This window comes from Culex quinquefasciatus, chromosome 2, assembly GCF_015732765.1.
Source record: "Culex quinquefasciatus strain JHB chromosome 2, VPISU_Cqui_1.0_pri_paternal, whole genome shotgun sequence".
NCBI classification, from domain to species: Eukaryota; Metazoa; Arthropoda; class Insecta; order Diptera; family Culicidae; genus Culex; species Culex quinquefasciatus.
This window is the reverse complement of record NC_051862.1, coordinates 213,540,559-213,553,368: the sequence shown is the minus strand read 5'-3', so window position 1 is coordinate 213,553,368 and position 12,810 is coordinate 213,540,559. Positions and strand designations below refer to the sequence as shown.

General features: G+C 33.8%; 1 protein-coding gene across 1 annotated transcript in view; it reads right to left on the bottom strand.

The window, feature by feature from the left end:
• Window positions 1-9,897, bottom strand: part of LOC6051324 (neural-cadherin) — a 178,988-nt gene extending 169,091 nt beyond the window's left edge. Inside the window, 1 exon segment of the mRNA XM_038253579.1 lies at window positions 9,537-9,897. The gene's annotated coding sequence lies outside the window, so the exon portion shown is untranslated.
• Window positions 9,898-12,810: the final 2,913 nt, after the last annotated feature.

Below are 12,810 nucleotides of genomic sequence, written 5' to 3'. Positions count from 1 at the left end.
AATTTTAGTCTTCGTCATTTTTTTTGTGCTTTGAAGATTCACGCCGGGTTCCACTCGAATGGTTGAGGTTTGCTGCTCTATCGTACGACAGTAATCTACTAGCTTAGGAGGCCCCGGTCCCGCAACCGCCTCAGAGCTGGATGGATGTGAGCGACTAAATTACGATTAATGGATGGGGTTTTTGGGGCGGGCGAGGAGGAGGAAGACGAGACAACACGGTTCGAAAACCACTCAACCGCTAGGTTCTTGTGGCGGTACAGATTGTCAATTGACTGAGCGGAGGAAACTACCAAAACCGTAGAAGTTTGAGGTCTATTTGTGAAATGAAGGGAGGTTAATCATGTTCAACGTGGTGAAATTTTAGATGTAATTTGAAGTTGATTGAGAAGAAAATTTATGTTTTTGATTTTATTTTATTTGTGATGTTTACATATACTTTCTGGCTCGGCAAAGTCAGATCCCTTCAAAGAGTATATCTGCTCACTGGGAATACTGACCGGCACTGGGACTAACGGCGTGCTGGATTTCCAATCCAGAGGTCGTGAGTTCGATTCTCGTACCGGGATGATGAAGTTTATAAAAATACATTTAACCTCTACAATGTTTCAATGTTTCAATCTTCATATCAGAGGTAACAAATATAAGATAAAATTTTTCGAAAGTTGCTTAGCACTTTTCTATTAACAGCCCCCAAACTTTTATGGAGAAACTAATGATGCAAAAATGCACAGTGTTCGGAATGGCAAAATTAAGTGGAATAAATTGATAACTCCTTTATTTGACGTCCTAGTGAAATGGTGTCTTTGAAAGAGTTGTTGTGGCTATCTTTTGAAGTTATTGACATACAGGGTGACGACCTTCCAGGGTGTCAACCAAAAACTAACTTTGTTGGATGACGTTGTAGGGCTTTGGTGTCTTCGGCAAAGTTGTAGAAGAGAAAATTTCTTGAAAGTTTTTCGAAGGCGCCAAATTTGTAGCTCTTTATCTACTCTAGATATACGCCATTTTTGCAAAAATGGTCCAAAAAAGCACTTTTTTGGTGATAACTCAAAATGTTAGAATTTTCGCGGCCTACTATGTTCCGAAGAGTTGTTTATGACATAAAATTACACATCTATGCCGAAGACAGCAACATGTTTTGAGCCTTTATTGAGGAGTTATAAACATTTTTAGGTGATTTTGAGCCTATTTTCAAGTTGCTATGTTTTCAAAATGGCTCATTTTGGCGCAAAACCGAACAATGCACCTGAAAGTACTCACTTTCAACTACATTTCCTGAAAATATCTGAAAGTGTCTATCGGTTTCTATTTTTAGATAACTCAATTTGAATTTGACGGTTTTTAATCAATTTATTTAAAATTTTTAAGTGGAATCCTATTGAAAACGTGGTAATAATCGGTAAAATGAAGGGTAAATTGATAGATTTTTATTGAAAATACGTTATTTATGCTGTAATTATGACATAGAATTCAAAATTCTGAATAAAAACATATTTAGCATAAAATTAATGCAAATTAAAATTTTAAGTAATTTGTTTTATTTGAAATTGATTATTTTCTTTTATGCTTGGTCAATTCAGAAAGGTTGTCGTATTTTTTCATAGACAAAGTATTTTTCATACAATTCGATCAATTTACCCTTCATTTTACCGATTATTACCACGTTTTCAATAAGATTTCGCTTAAAAATTTTAAATAAATTGATTAAAAACCGTCAAATTCAAATTGAGTTATCTAAAAATATACACCGATAGACACGGAGATATTTTCAGGAAATGTAGTTGAAAGTGAGTACTTTCAGGTGCATTGTTCAGTTTTGCGCCAAAATGCGCCATTTTGAAAACATAGCAACTTGAAAATAGGCTCAAAATCACCTAAAAATGGTTATAACTCCTCAATAAAGGCTCAAAACATTTTCCTGTCTTCGGCAAAGATGTGTAATTTTATGTCATAAACAACTCTTCGGAACATAGTAGACCGCAAAAATGCTAACATTTTGAGTTATCACCAAAAACGTGCTTTTTTGGACCATTTTTGCAAAAATGGCGTATATCTAGAGTAGATTAAGAGCTACAAATTTGGCGCCTTCGACAAACTTTCATGAAATTTTCTCTTCTACAACTTTGCCGAAGACACCAAAGCCCTACAACGTCATCCAACAAAGTTAGTTTTTGGTTGACACCCTGGAAGGTCGTCACCCTGTATGTCAATAACTTCAAAAGATAACCCTTATCAAGTACAACTGTGAAATGGCTCATTTGGATCTAAGAAAACGATGGACAAAGTTTCATCCGAATAAAAAAATAATACAAAAATGCACTGCAAACAAGTTTTCCCTTACAAATAGTTACGTGATTTTAGGCTTGAAAAGAAAAAGAGTGCAACTCATTCTTTTAAAAAATCAAGTAAAAAGTATATTTTTTAATATTTAGAAATAATTTTCTAAGGTTCATGCAAACTTTTCGTGGCGAGTTGAAATCAATTATTTTTGGATTTATTGAAATTTGACAAAATAGACTTTATCATTGAAGGGGTCCAGTAAATTTGTTTTACTACTTTTAATGTAGCTAATATCAATTATGAAAGCAATTTTTGTTTAGGTAAAAGTCTATTGATTTAAGATCACTTGTTGTTTAGATGTTGTTATTGTAAGTTAGTTTATTTCCGGCAGCTTTAACCTTCCGGTCATTTGCTGCCCTGTTGTTTAGATGGTTTAGTTAAATACATTTTTAATCAATTTTGTTTACTGAGAAAAAAACTGTACTTTATTTTTACAGAAATTATTGCTTTTTCTGTAGAGTAGAAATAAAATCCGAATAAACTGCTGCAATTTTATTTCAGTCAACGTCATCTAAATCCAAGTTTTCATCCAAGAACAAATTCGCACAGCTATAAATCAGAACTTTTGTTTCATGAATTTGTTCCAGTTTACACTTCACCTGATTATCAAACACCACAGTTTCACAACCTTGTAGGTACTTGCACGAACCTTTGAATAGATTTTCCATTCATTCATCCGCTCATAGTTCGTTCCCAGGAGTCCCTGGTATGAAAATGTCAAAAGTCAAAGCTTTTCCACCCCAACCAAATTGAATAGTTTTTCACTGTTGATCCCCCTGAGGGGGGACCTGATTTCACTTCAGTATCCCTTTCCCTGAAATCCTTTACAAAATTGTACAAAACCCTGGTTCCTGGCTTTTGTTTCGTCCTGCGGAACACTTCCTACTTCCCCCGCCCCATTCTCGACCTCATAAAAAAAACCACTTCCCATTCATCATTTTGCTCGTTAACCATCAGGACACGAGTGCTACTTTTTTTTTTTGCTACTCCCCATTTAGTTTTGGCCGCCGTCGCACACATTCCACTAAATCACCACCCCATTTTCCCCGGGTGATAACCCTGGTTTCGGTGTATTACTGCGGAGGAACGCCGCGACGCGACGAGAACGACTCTATTCTGACTCGCCGCCGTCAACCGCGTCAACTGCGAAAAAAAGAAGGGGTTGGGGGAGGGGGGATGGTATCAAATATTCATGGCGCGTTTGTTTCGCATCGTTCAACCCCCCAATGAGGGTAATAATGTTGACGAGGTGGGTGGGGGTGGGGCAGAGAGAGAGAAAAAAAAAACGTTACATCACATGTTTGTGTTGGTGTAAGTGATCGTGTTGTCTGGGGGTTTCCCGCCATTTCACAATCGGTTGAAATTCTTTGGAAAGCTTAAATATTTTAAATTTTCATACAAGAAGCATCAATCATTTTTATCAAAATTGTTTTAATATTGACCAAAAAATCATTCAAACCCACTGTGCTCCCACCCACCCTCACCTCAAACATCCTGCGTAAATGTTTAAAAATTGAATGTTACAGGAAGAGTGTGACAAAACGATTGAAATTCAAAAGCTCGTTGCGACAGGAAAGCAGGTGAAACTGGAGCGTAGGGGGGGGGGGGGGTGTCTGATATGTTTATTATACATATTGCAGCTCCCCTAATTGTCAGAATTGTGCGCCAGTGCATGCTAATGAGACTGTGTGTGGGGGCTGGAAATCCTGCCATAAGCCGGAGCATATTTCCAGGATGTACCTGAATTTCCAATCCCCCCACCCAGACTGGTAGCATTTCACCGGTTTGTGTTGGTTGAGGGGTAAGGTAGGACGAAACGAGGCTTATCAGCATCAGGAGCAGTTTCAGCACCACAGTTGAGAAGCATGTGTTACATTCATTGGGAAATCTTGCAAGCAGCAGCTCAGCCCAGTTGAATACTAATTTGAATTGGTTTTCAATATGGCAGCGTGATGATTATGATCGTGTGTGTGTTTTGATAATTAATCCATATTTGATTACCAAATAATGGGCACGAGGATGTCAAATGGCAGTCGGAACTATGAATGTTTAATTATTTAATTTCATTGCAGTTGGTTGGTAATCACTCATCAAGTGTGTAGGAATTGTTTAGATTTATATAATATTGAAATATTTTTTTATAAAATAGATATGATATTGGAAATGGACTGATTTCGACAATTTTTATATTTTGTATTTTTTTTAATTTGACCAAAAAAGCCATTTTGTGACACTGGTTCATCTATACAAGTCTCCAAACAATTTTAGCAGCAGTTCATACAAAAATAGTACGTAAACATTCGAAAATCTGTAACTTTTGAAAGAACATTCTGATAGATTTGGTGTCTGGGACAAAGTTGTAGATATTGATGAGGACTATTCAGAAAAGATAGGTACGGGACCATCCATAAACCACATGGACACTTTTTTTGAATCTCAGATTTTTTCCTCGCCGTACGGATTGTCAACCTTCTTCGCGAATTTTGAACTGGTCTGGTTGATTTGTTTTTTTTTTCTTTATATTACGGATCAGATTTTTAATGGGGACAATTACAATTTTGTAAGTTTAATTGCTCTTTTGATTTGGCCAAAGCTTTTGCTAATAAGATATATTTGTTAAACTGTCAGTTTGATTTGAAAAAAATAAATTAAATACTTTTCTGGGATGACCTCGGTTAAGTTGATTATTCATAATTTTTGAGATTTTCTCGAAAAGGTCCAATAAACATAATTTTCATATTTTGTTTTTTTTTAATAACCCTGGCTCAAGGCAGTTTAAAAAAAAAATCCTTTAAACAAACTCCGGAATTGTTCTTTTCGAATTTCTTACAAAACGCTTTGTAAAGATTGTGAAAACCTGTGAAAATTTGAATTAACAAAGCAAAACACTCAGAACTATTTTATCCGTAAAAAAAACTTAACATTTCATAAACATTAAAATGTTTTTATTTAAACAATAATAAAGAACATAAAGATTTGATTCAGCAAACCTTCGTTTACTGTGTGAATGATTTTAAACGTGCAAGTCTTAAGCACAATGAAAGCAAAGTTTAATTTGTATGCTGTAAATACGACACAGTTTTTTTTTTATTTTCATGTCTCAAATTCGAAACTATTTGAAAAAAACTTAAAATTACAAAGAATATATTTGAAGCGCTTTGTGGAACTTAAATTTTAACAATTTTCCCTAATAAGCCAAATTAATGCTGATACATGCCGATTACAAAATACAATGTTATAAAATTATCATCGACTAATAATTATTCAACTGTTTATCTTTTTTCACAATCAAATAAGTTTAATTTTAACTGAAAAATTCTCTTTTTTCTTAGTAGAGTCCATTTGAAAATTTTCAATAAAATTGCCAGAGATATTGAATATTGAACCTCTGGTTATTTAAATTCAGCGGAAAAAAAGTTAAATTAAAGAAAACGTAAAGTAACGTAAAAATTGTTTATGAATTAAAAAAAAAAAACTAAGAAAATTTTTGTTAACATAACTTCAAATTTATTCAAAGTTTATTAATAGTTGCTGGACTAAGTTAAACAAACATTTGATTGGAATTTTGAAAATTATACATTGAATGAAACCTTACTAATAGTCAGTTTGATGTAATAAATTCAATTTGCCCACTTTAAGGCTGACATTTGTAAGAAATTCAATGACTATCAAAGTTATCCTGGTTTTAGGAATATAAATCTTAATTAAAACTTTTATTAAGTGACTTAGCTAAGTAAATTTTCAATATTAATCATGAGACAAATCTTGCTGTTTGAATAATATTTCAAAAATAAGTTGAAATTCTAATTATGTCACCATGGTTCACGGTAACTGTTAAAAAGTAGTTGCCCTATAATTTATTAGAAATATTTGAAACGAAAAATGGAAAAGCTATTTCAGTATAAATTTACTGCATTTTTTTTGAGTAAAAAATTCAATTGAACCGGTTTTATACATAAAATATAATTAGGTTTTTGTTTACGAATATTATCAAAAGCCACAATATTGTTGGCATAGGAAGTTCTAAAGAATAAGCTATTTTTTAAATATTTGTTTCATTGAAACTTTAAGCTAATTGTTCTTTAACTTAAAAAATCAAATAAACTAAATTTAAAATTCAGAACAAACAAACTAAAATTCAATGAAATAGGAATCGAATCACCTTAAATCCATTTTGAAAACATTTTTAGCATGTTTGATATCTTATTAAAACATTTTGAATTAAATTTTTGTGACAGTTTTACAGAAAGATTTAAAAAAATTGTCTCACATAAGAACATGTTTAAACTTTTCAAAGCAAGCTTCAGAACCTGACTGCATCAAAGACTAATGAGTGTTGAAAATATATTTAGGATATTTTTGCAGACATCTAATGTATCTAAAAAGTAATTGATGCAGCTTGAGTTGGATATTAAAAACCAGTACTGAAAAATCCAAATTTGCAATGATCTGAATACAGTTTTTTGCCACTTCGAAACAGTGAAACTTTTTTTCCCGGTTGAATGTCATTTGCCGTCAAAATAAGTATAACACTCCAAAACAGTATCAAAGTAATTAGCTTTTCGTTACAAATGCTGAAAATTGAACATTCAGCACTCAAATGGATACTGAAACGTACTTTTATTTGGCGATGAAAAAAGGCAGTTTGGCAAAAAAGACATTTTAATATTTATTTTTCTGTTGAAAAAAATTGCATTGGCTGTATTTAAAAAATAATCACTCCAAAAATTAAAACTGTTTTAGTGGATCATTTTCTGTTAAAACAACTAATGAGTCGAACATTCGAACAACCTTATCTACTCCTCATTAAGAGCGAGTTTTTCACCAATGTGTAACAGGTCGTATCGAGGTGCTCCGATTTGGATGAAACTTTCAGCGTTTGTTTGTCTATACATGAGATGAACTCATGCCAAATATGAGCCCTCTACGACAAAGGGAAGTGGGGTAAAACGGGCTTTGAAGTTTGAGGTCCAAAAAATCTAAAAAATCTTAAAATTGCTCGCATTTCCGTAAAACTTCATCAATTCCAACTCTCTTAGGTGCATTCGAAAGGTCTTTTGAAGCACTTTAAAATGTGCCATAGACATCCAGGATTGGTTCGACTTTTTCTCTTAGCTTTTGCAAATTACTGTCAAAAATGGATTTTTTTAAAACCTTAATATCTTTTTGCAACAGCCTCCAACACCCATACTCCCATAGGTCAAAAGATATGTAATTACATGGACTATAAGCCTGCGGTGTTAACTTTTTGGCCAATCGCAGTTTTTCTCATAGTTTTTCGATTTTTCTAGAACAAACATTTTACAACGTTAGTTTTTGCTCTGTAGGCCGCCATAGTGGCAATTTTTGGTCTCAATTTTGTCATATTCGGAATCCTCGGACAATTTCACGTAAGTTAGAAGGATTGGAGTTGGAAATTTGATTGGAAAAATTGCCGTTTAGAATGAATTAAAATATTTTTTAACAATTTGTTGAATTAGGGGTAAAACAGTTTTTCGCCTACTTGATACAGCATTTGACGTATTGATCACAGGGTAAATAAGATCTATTTCTTTTTTCAAAAATGTTTTATTTAATTATTTTTTAAATCAAATTTACAACTCCAATACTTCTAACTTACGTGAAATTGTCCGAGGATTCCGAATATGACAAAATTGAGACCAAAAAGTGCCGCTATGGCGGCCTACAGGGCAAAAACTAACGTTGTAAAATGTTTGTTCTAGAAAAATCGAAAAACTATGAGAAAAACTGCGATTGGCCAAAAAGTTAACACCGTAGGCTTATAGTCCATGTAATTACATATCTTTTGACCTATGGGAGTATGGGTGTTGGAGGCTGTTGCAAAAAGATATTAAGGTTTTAAATAAATCCATTTTTGACAGTAATTTGCAAAAGCTAAGAGAAAAAGTCAAACCGATCCTGGATGACTATGGCACATTTTGAAATGCTTCAAAAGACCTTTTGAATGCATCTAAGAGAGTTGGAATTGATGAAGTTTTACGGAAATGCGAGCAATTTTAAGATTTTTTAGGTTTTTTGGACCTTAAACTTCAAAGCCCGTTTTACCCCACTTCCCTTTGTCGTAGAGGGCTCATATTTGGCATGAGTTCATCTCATGTATAGACAAACAAACGCTGAAAGTTTCATCCAAATCGGAGCACCTCGATACGACCTCTAGAACAAACCGAGCAATATTTACAAATACTGCCTCTTAAGACACGCACCACTTCTCTTTTCACTCACATTCTCTTGCTGGAAAAGGGTTAAAAACTCCCTAGTTTAAAATCCAGAACACTTGTTTTTCCAGTTCAGAAACCGGTACCCAATCAACATATTTTCACTTTTCCCTTGTTTTGAAGTGCGCATTTTTTAACGAGAAAGGGAAAAGAAAGGGGTCAGCGGTGGTCACTCTTCATTAACTGGAGCGTGGTGCAATTCCAATTGCAGTGCTCGCACGTGAAGTGCACACGCGTTCCACCACCCAACATTAGGGGATGACAATGAAAGCGAAAAAAAAATTTAAAAAGAGGGGGGGTTTCATTATTAGAAAGGTTCAAATCGTCACGATGATTTGCAGCGTGCACGCGAGCCCTTTTTGTCAGGAAAAAAAGAGTGCACTTTTCCAGCAGCTTTCGTCAGAGGGGGGAGGTCGAGTGGGTGGCACAAAACCACCCCGTTCTTGCTTGCAAGCAAGCAAGTCTCCGCGCGGTGAAGAAAACGACTCTTTTCCTGCTTCTTTTTTGCCTTTTTTTCTGCAAAGTGTTTGTACTATCACGGACTGCTCCTCACCACCACCAACACACAGACGACGATGGGGGCTAACCCCCACTCAGACCACCCCGTTTTCTCCCCCTGTGGAGCCTGCTCCACAGCAGACTTTATCGGAATTTTCGGTGCACGAGAACCTGCCAAATGGCGGCCATATTTGTTTTCTCTCGACCGTCGGAAAATTGGTGGAAATTGTGGATTTTTTCACTGAAAATGTTTTGAGAGGTGAAGATTTGCTTCTGATTATGATCCTCGAGGGTTACGAGATTCCATTGAGTTGATCTGGAGGTCATTTTCCCCGGATTGATCGAAGAACTCCAAAATGAGGACAAGCTGCGCCCTTTTTCGGCCGATTCTGGTCCTACCTGCTCCGACCCAATTTTTGACAATGAGGTTCATCACATAGATATCCACAAAGATCGGCTTACTTTTCTCAAATCTGCAGCAATCCGGTAATCCAGAGTCCAAGATCTGCAGATTTACACGGCCGCAGGCCGTTCACAATCCGTGCCAGAAATCCGGAAAATCCTTTCCGCTATTTCACCACACTAGACTTTCCACCAAGCTCTCGCCCGAGCAAAACACCGATTCTTCACGATCCGCACAACTGTTCCGAGGTTCCTTCCACGGGCAGTGGAACCGATCCACGAATTCCCCAAAAAACCGTAACGATCCGCGCGATTCCGTCCGGAATTTCACCTGGAAAACTGCCTTGGAAAATGTCCGTCCCGAGAAGCCCAAATGCGACGACCACCGCACACACCAGCGCTAATACAAGAACTTGGGCAAGTTTTTTTTTCGCTTCCTGTGCCTCGACGTGCTGAATTTTCCCTTGCACCAATACAAGCAAACACGAAAATTCCCTCTCTCTCTCTCTCGAATTGTAAGGATACGCGCTCACGGTTGGGAGGAAAATCGATAAAATTTCCCCTCCCCCTTTCGGGCTGCGACGAGGTGAGTGAGAGAGTGTGGAACACATGCTGCTAGCAGAGTCTGAAGTCTGGTTGTTGTTGTTGTTCACGTAGTCCCTTAGTGGGACAGAATGGAATGGGACAGAATAGGGTTTGTTCTTGGTGAGTAGTAGGATTTAGCGTTGAACCAGAAGAGGGATGCCAGTTTAATTGCGTTTTTTTGTAAGAAGCATAATTTATTGTCAAAACTATAGGTTTGAAGTCAAATAAATAAAACTTTTAATATTCTGACTTAAGTTGATTAAAATAAAATTGCAAATTATGATCAATTGACCTTTTTGTTTCAAAATATCTTCCAACAATATTTAATTTTTTACTCGATCAAACTTTTTTCAGTTAAATCACTGTATCTCGCCAATAGTTCATTTTAGTTTGAGATCTACATTGATTATTATGTAAAATTGTCCGGGGAACACGATGGTAATAAAATGAAACAAATTAAAATATAAGGAATTGGTCAAAACTGAATTTTAATTCTTAAAACGTTAAAATATAATATTAATCGGCATTAAAGGGTTTAAATTTTATTTTTATCAAATTCCTTGGATAATTTTCTACAACCTGTAGAAAGAATTTTAAGAAAATCGTTCAAAAAGAGGACAGTGCCAAAAAAAGAGGAATGGTCCAATCAGCACCAAACTTGGGATTTCTGTTAACTATCGATAGATGAACGTTCTCTCTAAGTTTGGTCCAAATCGGTGAAGGTCGAGTCCAAAAGTGTACCCAGTTGACCTGGAATGACCCATATATTTTTTAAAAATCTTTCTAATGAGTGAACTTTAAATGTAATATTTTTTAATTTTTAAAAAGATTGACATGTTTAAAACATTTGTTAAAAATAAGTTAAAATTGGCTTGCTTTAGATTGTTTGAAATACAACTTAGCTTTTATAATGCTTTTTTTAAAATCTTACTGGATGAAAATATTGATAGTTGAATTGAAAAAAACGCAGCTTATTGAAATTATATTTTTGCAATCTCTTTGAAACTTATTTTAGATTGAAACAAGACGAACTAATGACTTGAAAAAATGCAATAAATATTTCGTCGTACAAAAGATCCAAGAAATTCAAAATTCAAATGCATTAAGAAATGTTTATTTTTTCTTATTATTTTTTAAATATGCTGAATTAAAAAAATCATAAAATCGTGATTATGAATCAAATCATTGAAATAAAGCATAAACCTTGAAAGCAAGCATAAAGTTGAATTTTTACTGATTTTACAAAATTATTTGCTTTAAAATAACATGATTCTGTTGTTTTTTGTTTATTAAAAGATTAGAGTTAAAAGGTTTTAAATGAAATAGTAATTTTTTTTCAAAAGGCATTAAAAATGTATTGATGAGAATTTTGTTAATTTATTTTGACATAAATGTCCCTCAATTAAGATCAAGATCGAGAGGAGGTTAAAAAACAAAAATTAAAAAAAAAACAAAATTTTATTTCAATTAGAAAAGAATTGAAATGCATTACAAACAAACAAATACAGTTGTCTCACAGGCATAAGTTTTCTACAAATCAAGGTCAAAATGGGAACATTTTTTTCCCGGAAGGGTAAAACCTTTAAAACTGAATTTTCACAATTAGGCCGATGCAAATATTTTTCAAAGTTTATGTTCATTAAAATGTTGAAACCATGTCTCGTGCTTTCAATTTTTATACTTTTTTATTTTTTTGCCCCCCTCCCCCCCTCGACTTTGGTTAGAGTCGAGGGACATAAACTTAAAAAATATTTGCAACGGACTTACTAAAAAAAAATGAGCTCATACACGCGAGAATAATTATCCACACTGGAAAATGCATTTAAAATAGTTTTCAAAAATTGCAGTTCTATTTTCACCAATTTTGATTTAATTTAAAATTTGTATTTTTTATAATTTCTGATTGATTTGTTAAATATTATAACAAACAGTATTATAAATAACAGTTTTTTTTATTTCAAAAAATCGCTTTATTTAAACTCTGCAACTCATCACCGCTTTCATACGTGTTGATCAAAATAAAATATCGTCAAAAATTCATGATTCAAGTGATGTAGATATCTTACATTTACACAAAAAAAAGATCAACATTATATCTCTAACATCCAAGCTGAGAAAATAAATCACGATCCATTTAAATTTCCAACTTTCATCGAGTAATGGATGTTGTAGTTTCGATTTGGGTGTTTTCTTGTTCCATGTGACTTTGTCAATGATTTTAAAAAGTATGTTAATATTTGTAGCATCAAATGCTATAAATATTCCAAAACAAAAAAAGCTCATATGATCATGACAAAATTAATGAGATAAAAAAATGTAAACACAAAAAAATCTATTTAAAAACAACTCGTTTACGGCTTTCATTTTGCTTCTTTTTTTTGCATTCTTCAGCATTTTATGACCTTTTAATATTTTCCCAAATTGTGAACAAAAATTATCACAAAGTTCTTTTTACATTTTCACAGTAATAAAATTTTCAGAAATAAAGGAAAATACGAAGGAATACACATTTTTTGATATTTTTAAACGTTTTTCTCCCATTTATGTTTCCAAAATACGAAAGTAGTTTTAAAAAATCATTAATTGCCTTAATTAATTTCAAAATAAAAAAATTACATCATTTAGGTATTCTTTATATTCTAGTATTGATTGATTGTGTTTCAACAAAGCTAGGAATAGCTACCGATAATTATGTTTTGTCAAATGATTTCGAAAAATTCAGCATAGGCCTTATTTAATATTGTTATGA